The sequence below is a fragment of the Dreissena polymorpha genome, chromosome 1 (genome assembly GCF_020536995.1).
Source record: "Dreissena polymorpha isolate Duluth1 chromosome 1, UMN_Dpol_1.0, whole genome shotgun sequence".
Classification (NCBI taxonomy): domain Eukaryota; kingdom Metazoa; phylum Mollusca; class Bivalvia; order Myida; family Dreissenidae; genus Dreissena; species Dreissena polymorpha.
In genome coordinates this window covers 141,483,791-141,493,417 of record NC_068355.1, presented here as the reverse complement: position 1 = coordinate 141,493,417, position 9,627 = coordinate 141,483,791, and positions in this window count along the sequence as shown.

The following is a 9,627-nucleotide window of genomic DNA, read 5'->3' as shown; positions in this document are numbered from 1 at the left end:
GACTTCCCTTCGACGAAAAGTTTCATAAAATCGGAAAGTGTCGTCTCTGATAAGCCTGTGCTAAATGGCCACGCTATACTGGGACGCCACTTTACAAACATGTACGAAGCACGTTTTCACAGAACGAGCCTCGTTACTGAAAACTATTAGAGACGCGTTCTTAGAAAACGGAGCATAATGTATGTTCGGAAAGTGTCATCCCAGATAAGCCTGTGCACTTCGCACACGTTAATCAGGAATGACATATTCCGCTTTTATGGTATTTTTTGTTTAAACGAAATCTCTTCTAAGCTAAAATCCAATTTAGGCGGAAAGTGTCGTCCCTGATTAGCCTATGAGGACTGCACAGGCTAATATGGGACGAAACTTTACGCACATGCATTATGCCCAGTTTTCTCAGAATACGACTCATTATTTGCCAATAATATGATTATTTGAAGAAAGTCTTTGAAAGGACCGTTCTGTTAGGGATATAGGACGCATATTGTATCGTATTGATCAGCCAGCTCATAAGCTAGTGTGGTAAAACCATCAAGGACATCAGTTTATGTGCGCCTCAGCCAAAGGAACAAACACAATTATTTATATTTGTATTATCGTGCAATTGATTGGACCATTCCAATGCTTAAAGATGGACTTTACACTGCTGAGCTCACTTCAACACATAATATGAATGTTTAGGTGTTGCAATCTTTTTTTGTCTTCTGCTGTAAGCCAGCACCATTCACTTTGTCAAATAATTATTGAAATCATTTAAGCTATTGATACATTAATGATACTGTAGTCACATATGAAGTGTGAAATGTCTGTAGCATTAAGTATTTAGTGGATTGGCTGTCCATAATACCTTGTGAAAACATTTACATTAGCTCATAGCTTCTTGTAAATGCTCTTCTGTATACTTCCTCTGTATTATCCCGCTTTTATCTAAGCTTTAAAGTGGGTCTTCTAAAGCAAAGCATCAAGTTCACATCAATGAGAAGGTCAGAGTTAATAAAAAGCTTTTGAACACTCTTGAAGTCATAATTGTACTAAAAAAACTCTTAAAACATAAGTATCCCAACAATATCGGAAGGAGCGGGGATCAAAGTCTGATAATTATGTTGTATCAAAGAAACTTTTTGATAGATATAGAACTTGGTAGATACCATTCAAGCTCACATGAGTGACCTGTGACTTGTATAGTCAGCCAGGATATTTGTATAGGTCCCTGAGTCAGAGCTTCCTCTAGCTTTTAACAGTTGGAAGCACTGACTTCTATGGATTGAATTTTGCAAGTCTCAGCCATAAAATATATTACCGTAGTCTTACATTTATTTCAGTAGTCTACAGCAGACGTTGGAACTATAAAATGCATGGTTTTTTTTCTGTATATAATTATTTTATACAACAGATAGGAATGATGATATTGTATTTATATAAATGTATTATACCAATTCACCAATTCAATGACTCGTATCATAATAAAAAATAAAACACAACTTGCATGCTCATATACAGTATGTTCCATCACCAGAAATGGCATTCATATCCGGAGCTCTATTACCTGCTTGTTGTTGGAACAAATAACTGGCAAATTTATAGAAACATTGTAAGACGAAGTTGCGCGCGTTATACAAAAGAAAGTATAATAGTATTTTATTGCGTTTTGACAATGATAATTAAGCACGAGACCTAAAAGTAAATGGCAGTAATAACTAATCGTTATTTAGTTAATTTAAGCGTATTTCATTATTCTAAAATATGAAATCCAAAATGTGAAAAATAGTTTTCCTAATCCAACTCCAACAAAGATTATGTAATGCATATACAGCTTAACATGGCACTCATGATCTCAATGAGCAGGCATTATACTGTTGAATTATTAAATGTATTTGCAGTCGGTTTGATCGAGCTTAACTCTTTCAGTCCTGGAACCAAATTTTGAAAGCCTTTGCAAACAGTTTGAATCCAGATGAGACGCCACAGAACGTGGCGTCTTATCAGGATCAGGATCTAAACTGTTTGCTATTCTGATAGTATTCTTTGAAAAAAATCGAAGAAAATGCTAATTTTAGAAATTCAGCAGACGACATTTTAGCAAACGACCAATATCCCAGCATGCAAAGGGTTAACGAGGAATGGTTCAATCTATTTCGATCTCCTCCAGTACGGAAACGATTATCTGTTATGTTAGTTTAATATATTCATGCTTAAAGATTACCTTAGTGTTATGTGAATATTGACGAGGTATATGTAGCGAAATATGTAAACGCTTTTGTACGAGTTGATGTCTGAATATATACTACATTTCTCTCTCTCACCTGATGTTCTAGTAAAATATATTTTCAAAAGCGAACATGTCCTATTTGATAACACGGCGAAAGTAAAAGCGAATTTATTAGAAAAATACCTTTCTGTAAATATTTCAGTATACCAATCAAATACTCGACACGACTTTTAAAACAAACATATTGAGGTGATGAAGTAACATGGATAAAATATAAATATATTTATTTCAGCATAGGTAACATTGTTGTTCATATAAACTTTGTCAATGAAGTGATCATATCAACAGCTCGACGAGATTGATATGGCATTCGTAAATTCCGTTTTTACGTATATTTTTCAGTCTGGTTTGTTCCTGATCTTTGTGCACGCATTAAATTAAAGAAAACGAAAGTGAAGAACAACGTGTCAAAAAGGAGGTCATTGTAACCTTCATTTTGGTCTCATATCTCAGCCTTTAATCCAGCCTCTCGACGCTTTTTAGTTGTTCGCTTGCGAACAACTAAGGTTAATACCATGCATTTCAAGCCAGTTTTCGTAACTACGATAAACCTGATAACTGCCGGATCTGCCGCATCCGCGCCGAGAAAGAGTTGTATAATTTATGCCAGAGGTTTGAGTTCTCAATAATGTTTATTCGCAAATGGAAATGTAATGTGAATATCGTGTTAAATGGAATATTTTTGAACGGAGCGTATATAGAAAAGAATCATAAGACAGTGTTAAAAATATACGTGTTGCGGAAGACAATGTTTATGAATGATTTAAATAGTCTATTATCTGTGGTATTTTTGCTCAGCACAGGTCATTCATAATATGAGGCTATTAATAGTTGCTGGAAAATAAATTTACTGCTGATCAACAAGTATAGTTTCATATGGAGAGTCCAATACACTATCACGCGTCTGTTGCAAAAACCAATGCTTGCTACAACAGCGGGAAACGTTCGTTAGTTCTAAAGAGGTAGCGGCAATATCACACGTATTCTCAATTGCACGGATGATAACAACGCAGTAGTATAAGGTTAAGTTTGTTTATGTTCACTGTTCTCAATTTATAACACGTTGAACATGAGTTGCGAAAATGCTGACTTTGAAATAGACCCTTTCACAATACGCCAAAATTGATAAGAGGTCAAAGTCACGTGACTCGCAGAATTTCAGAACGAGGCTGAACGTGTATCAAATGCCGATAGTGCCACGCAACACCGCATCTGATTTTAAACATTCACTCTTTCAATCATTCGGCGCCGCGACGTAATAATATTGTCAATACCAGATGACATTGCCAGAATTAGTAGTAATATATAATTCCGATTTCAAGTATTTATGCATTAAATAAATGTTCTTAATTAATGTACTTGTTTTATTAATTCAATTGTTTGCAGACAGTTTAAAACTCTTCGTTTTAGCACTTTTATAGCGGTGTTTTATCAAAGATCGATCATGTTTATTGATAGAACTGTGGTTTTATTGCCATTATGTAGGTACACACCAATTACTAGTAGCTCGTTGTGATCAGATACTTTGCCGTCAAATACTAACAACAAGTTGGCATAAACCACACGTAGAAGATGTCTGGTCAATAAACAAAACGTGTAATACCTACATGTCTTCTCCTGGTAGAAGTAATGCGTATTCATTTCTAGGACTGATTTAACGACAAATACTCAAATTGAAAGTAATTTTTCCTTACATATTGTAAATCAGAAACTAAATACTGTATATATATTAGCCAGTTTAATCATAATTATAAAGCGAATGACGGACATTCGTTCCTTCGCTCATTTTGACACAGATGGACGTTCGTTCCAACGTTTTTTTGAGAACATGGACAATCGTTCGTTCGTTATTTTGACAATCCGGACAATAATTCCTACATTATTTTGACAACCCGGACACCGATTCTCACTTTATTGCTATCCTGGTCATTATACTCACATTTTATGCAAATTAATATGGCATTTTTATGCAATTTTAACCGGTATTATTAATGTGTCATTATTAAAATAGTGTGCTATTTTTCATAGTTTTATCATATTCTTATTCAGTTTTTAAAATATTTCGTGTAACGTTAAAAATTATTAGAATATATCGACAAACACTGATATATGTAATATCCAAAACTTTGCGGAAATCGGTGAGACTAACGGCATGGTCACCGTTTTGTAGACTTAGACGTGTGTTTCTTGGCTTACGAGTGACCCTCGAAGCATAAGAAAGTCTGACCACGTTCGTTGGATAGGAGTTCCATGTTTGAATTGAATTTGAGGGAATTGCCATTTACTATATATATACATGTACATATTGTTTCACAGTTAAGGTATTTCCTTTAATTGTAGGAACCAATGTCCGGATGTAAAAATTATGAAGAAGCGAATGTCCGGGTTGTGAAAATTATGTGAGAACGAATATTCGGACTATCAGAATAATGTTAGAACGATTGTCAGTATTGACAAAATACCGTTGGAACGAATGTCCTGGTAATCAAAAAAATGTAGGAACGAATTAAGGCTTTGTCAAAATTGAAAACAAAAGTTAAACTATTGTGTGTGTGTTTTCACTTGTAAGTCACATATTCACCGCATGAAATGTGTATTATTAAAGTCAAACCACAAAATAGTGTTAGTAGATACAAATTATACTTCGGGAGTTCACATCATATGTGTCCTCGTGGCTTATTATGAGTTTATTTCCACACCGTCGAAATATATCGTATGTTAATATTTAACACACAGTTTTCTTTCGAAACATTCAAATCACACATTCATAGCCACGTCATGCGAAAATGGGTCTTATGGCGTTTCGGCCAGCGTAGCTCAAGTCAGCCTGTGCATTTGCGTAGTCTGGTCAGAGACGACGCTGTCCGCTATAAAATCACTTCGTGTTTTATGGTCTCATTATGTTTCTCATGACCAGATGGGCTAAAGCTATGATGGGCTCATATGGCATAAGACCCATTTTCGCATGACGCGGGTCTTTTTTAATCTCATTGCGAGTTGTAAATGACACATTTTAGAACAATGCATTTCGATATAAAATATCTAGCAAACTGGCAAATAATGGTAGCCTATTCAGGCGTTCAGGAACGATTTCCAGACGTGCTGACCGAGTACGCAAGCATTTGTGGTTAGATAATTAAATGATTTTCACTCGACATGACATTATACTATTTTGGTAGTGTATTTTAAATTCTTATTTCTGTACAGGTGGCCGTCCGATGTCTGCACAGGCTTTGTGAAACTTGATTTTTTAGACCATTGGTTTTCGGGATATTATATCGGATGGATGTGTAGTTCACCTGATAAGGTAAATATGGAGTTGTGTTACGCATGCTGTATCGTTGTGTGCGTTGCAATTGAGACACTGCGTGTGAGAAAGATACGTTTTTTAGACTGTGTTTTAGTTAATTGAAAATGATACATAATGAAGATGTAAAACTTTTTGAAACAAAATGGTTTTAGATGACTAATGTATCGCTCGATGTATTAAAAAAAGATGATATTAATTAAAAGGAGCATAATCTTAAAACTAATTTATGTGTGTTTTATATTCCCCATGAAAAATATAGGTATTAAACAATTTACACGTGCGCCTAAATGTGTATGTGTACTTTAACGGATCTTTTTGACCTTTCAACACTGTCAATTATCGTAAATGGAAGGTTTTCGCGCTGCAACTAGTCTGGAATAAATATAGCACATTGTCAGTTGGAACTTTATTTCAAACTTTATCAATAGATTTGAACACAAAATATCAGGGACAAATTCTATATCCGTATCCAAAATACAGCGTGGGTGGTATCTTTAACATATGTTTGTTCAACGCTGTCCTTGCATTGGGATAAGGGCAGGAACTCTACATGGACACCGATACACCATGGCCAACCGCTAAAGGTCACATTTACCCGTCTGATCGTCATCTCTGCCATTGCTGTGAATAAAATGATAAGTGGTATTATTTTTAAAGGTCAAAGATGACGTTAGACAGTTTTGCTTAAAGAGATAATTGTGATATACGATTTATGTTGACTTTCTTTGGTAAGCATAACTGCTGTTGGTATGCAGACAGACAGCACTGTCCATTCGACTTGATTTATAGAGCAAGTACGTTAAAACATTGTTGGCGCTCAAACTCGGGCAAGGCTTCTCAGTTTACAGCGAGGGACACACTTTTTTGCCCGCAAGCGTAAAAACACTGACGTGGGTCGATGGTGCGAAAGCGAGTCCGATTCAGCGTAAACAATGTTAAAACGCCTAAGCTGTGAAAATTAAGTCTAATCGATGGCTTGTTCGTTCTGTTTTCCAACAGCAGTACTGTTTACCAAAGGTAAAAAGTAATGTCTTGCATCATCTCATCTCTTTTTTCAGTGCTGCAGTATGACATAAACTCTGACCTTTTGTTGCAAATGGACGTATTCTAATTTACATATAAATGCTAATACGCGTTTACGTTATTTATCTGCAACTAATTTGGAAAAAAATAGCACATTGTCATTTGGAACATTTTACTATGCAATCAATATATTTGGACCAAAAATATTGGCGATGTATAATTTGTCTGTATCCAATATACTTCGTGGTGGTATCTCTAACATATACTTGTTCAACAGCTGTCCGTACATTGGGACAAGGGCAGGAACTCTACATGGACTCCGAACGACCATGACCAACCGCTGAAGGTCACCTATACCAGGCTGAAGTATGGACCATCATCTCTGCCATTGTTGGGAATAAAAAGATAAGTGATGTCATTTTTAAAGGTTAAATATGATGTTAGACATGTATGCTTAAAGTGATAATTGTGATGTGCGATTGTTGTTGACTTCCTTTGGTAAGCAATACTGCTGTTGGTATGCAGAGAGACAACACTGTCCGTTCGACTTGATTTATAGAGCTAGGACGTTTTAACATCGTTGACGCTCAAACTCGGGCAAGGCTCCTCCGTTTACAGCGAGGGACACACTTTTTTGTCCGCAAGCGTAAACACACTGACGTGGGTCAATGGTGCGAAAGCGAGTCCGAGTAAGCGTAAACAGTGTTAAAACGCCTTAGCTCTGAAAATCAAGTCTAATCGATAGCCTTTTCGTTCTGTTTTCCAACAGCAATGCTGTTTACCAAAGGAAGTAAGCAAGATATTGCATCATCTTATCTCTTTTTTTCAGTGCTGCAGTATAACGTAAACTCTGACCTTTTGTTGCAAATGGACGTATTCTAATTTACCTATATAATTATTATGCTAATACATGTTTACGTTATTTATCTGCAACTATTTTGGAAAAAATAGCACATTGTCATTTGGAACACTTGACAATTTATCAATATATTTTAACAAAAAATATTGGCGATGTATTCATTGTCTGTATCCAATATACGTTGTGGTGGTATCTCTAACAAATGTTTGTTCAACAGCTGTCCGTGCATTGGGATAAGGGCAGGAACTCTACATGGGCTCCGAGACACCATGACCAACCGCTGAAGATCACCTACACCAGACTGAAGTATGGACCGTCATCTCTGCCAGTGTTGTGAATAAAAAGATAAGTGATATAATTATTAAAGGTCAAAGATGACGTTAGACAGGTATGCTTAAAGAGATAATTGTGATGTGCGATTGTTGTTGACTTTCCTTGGTAAGCATTACTGCTGTTGGTATGCAGACAGACAACACTGTCCGTTCGACTTGGTTTACAGAGCTAGGACGTTTTAACATCGTTGACGCTCATAATCGGGCAAGGCTCCTAAGTTTACAGCGAGGGACACACTTTTTTGCCCGCAAGCGTAAACACACTGACGTGGGTCGATGGTGCGAAAGCGAGTCCGATTCAGCGTAAACAGTGTTAAAACGCCGAAGCTGTGAAAATCAAGTCTAGTCGATAGCTTGTTCGTTCTGTTTCCCAACAGCAGTACTGTTTACCAATGGTAAAAAGTAATGTCTTGCATCATCTTATCTCTTTTTTCCGTGCTGCAGTATAGCGTAAACTCTGACCTTTTGTTGCAAATGGACATATTCTAATTTACCTATATATGCTAATAGGCGTTTACGATATTTATCTGCAACTAATTTGGAAACAAATATAGCACATGGTCATTTGGAATATTTTACAATTCAATCAATATATTTGAACCAAAAATATCAGCGATGTATTCTTTGTATGTATCCAATATACGTCATGGTGGTATCTCTAACATATACTTGTTCAACAGCTGCCCGTGCATTGGGACAAGGGCAGGAACTCTACATGGGCTGCGAGACACCATGACCCACCGCTGAAGGTCACCTATACCAGACTGAAGTATGGACCATCATCTCTGCCATTGTTGGGAATAAAAAGATAAGTGATATCATTTTTAAAAGTTGAAGATGACGTTAGACAGGTGTGCTTAAATAGATAATTGAGATGTGCGATTGTTATTGACTTCCTTTGGTAAGCAATACTGCTGTCGGTATGCAGAGAGACAACACTGTCCGTTCGACTTGATTTATAGAGCTAGGGCGTTTTAACATCGTTGACGCTCAAACTCGGGCAAGGCTCCTAAGTTTACAGCGAGGGACACACTTGTGCCCGCAAGCTTAATCGCACTGACGTGGGTCGACGATGCGAAAGCGAGTCCGAGTCAGCGTAAACAGTGTTAAAACGCCTTAGCTCTGAAAATCAAGTCGAACGGACAGTGTTGTCTCTCTGCATACCGACAGCAGTATTGCTTACCAAAGGAAGTCAACAACAATCGCACATCTCAATTATCTATTTAAGCACAACGTTTTTGTTCTGTTTTCCAACAGCAATACTGTTTACCAAAGGCAGTAAGCAAGGTCTTGCATCATCTTATCTCTTTTTTATCCCCACGTTTTTCGGAGAAAAAAGTGGGGATATTGTATTGATGTGCGTCTGTCCGTCCGTCCGTCCGTCCTGGCCATCTGCTCCTCCTACACTATTATCACTAGAACCTTGAAACTAACATACATGGTAGCTATGAGCATATGTGCGACGGTGACAGTGACGGAATTTTTATCTGACCCCTGGGTCAAAAGTTATGGGGGTTGGGACGGGGCCGTGTCAGAGATTTTCACTCATTTTTTTATGTTATTTTACATTAACTTCTTCATTTCTGCACCGATTTACTTCAAATTGATACTGAGCCTCTCTTATGATAATAAGGTCAATCTCAACTATGCATGGCCCCATAACCAACCCTGGGGCGCCCCGGCCACAATAGGCCACGCCCACCCAAAATTGCCTTTTACTATAATTTCTTCATTTCTACACCGATTTACTTTAAATTGATACTGAACCTCTCTTATGACAATACGGTCAATTTCAGCTATGCATGGCCCCATTACCAACCCTAGGGCATCCCGC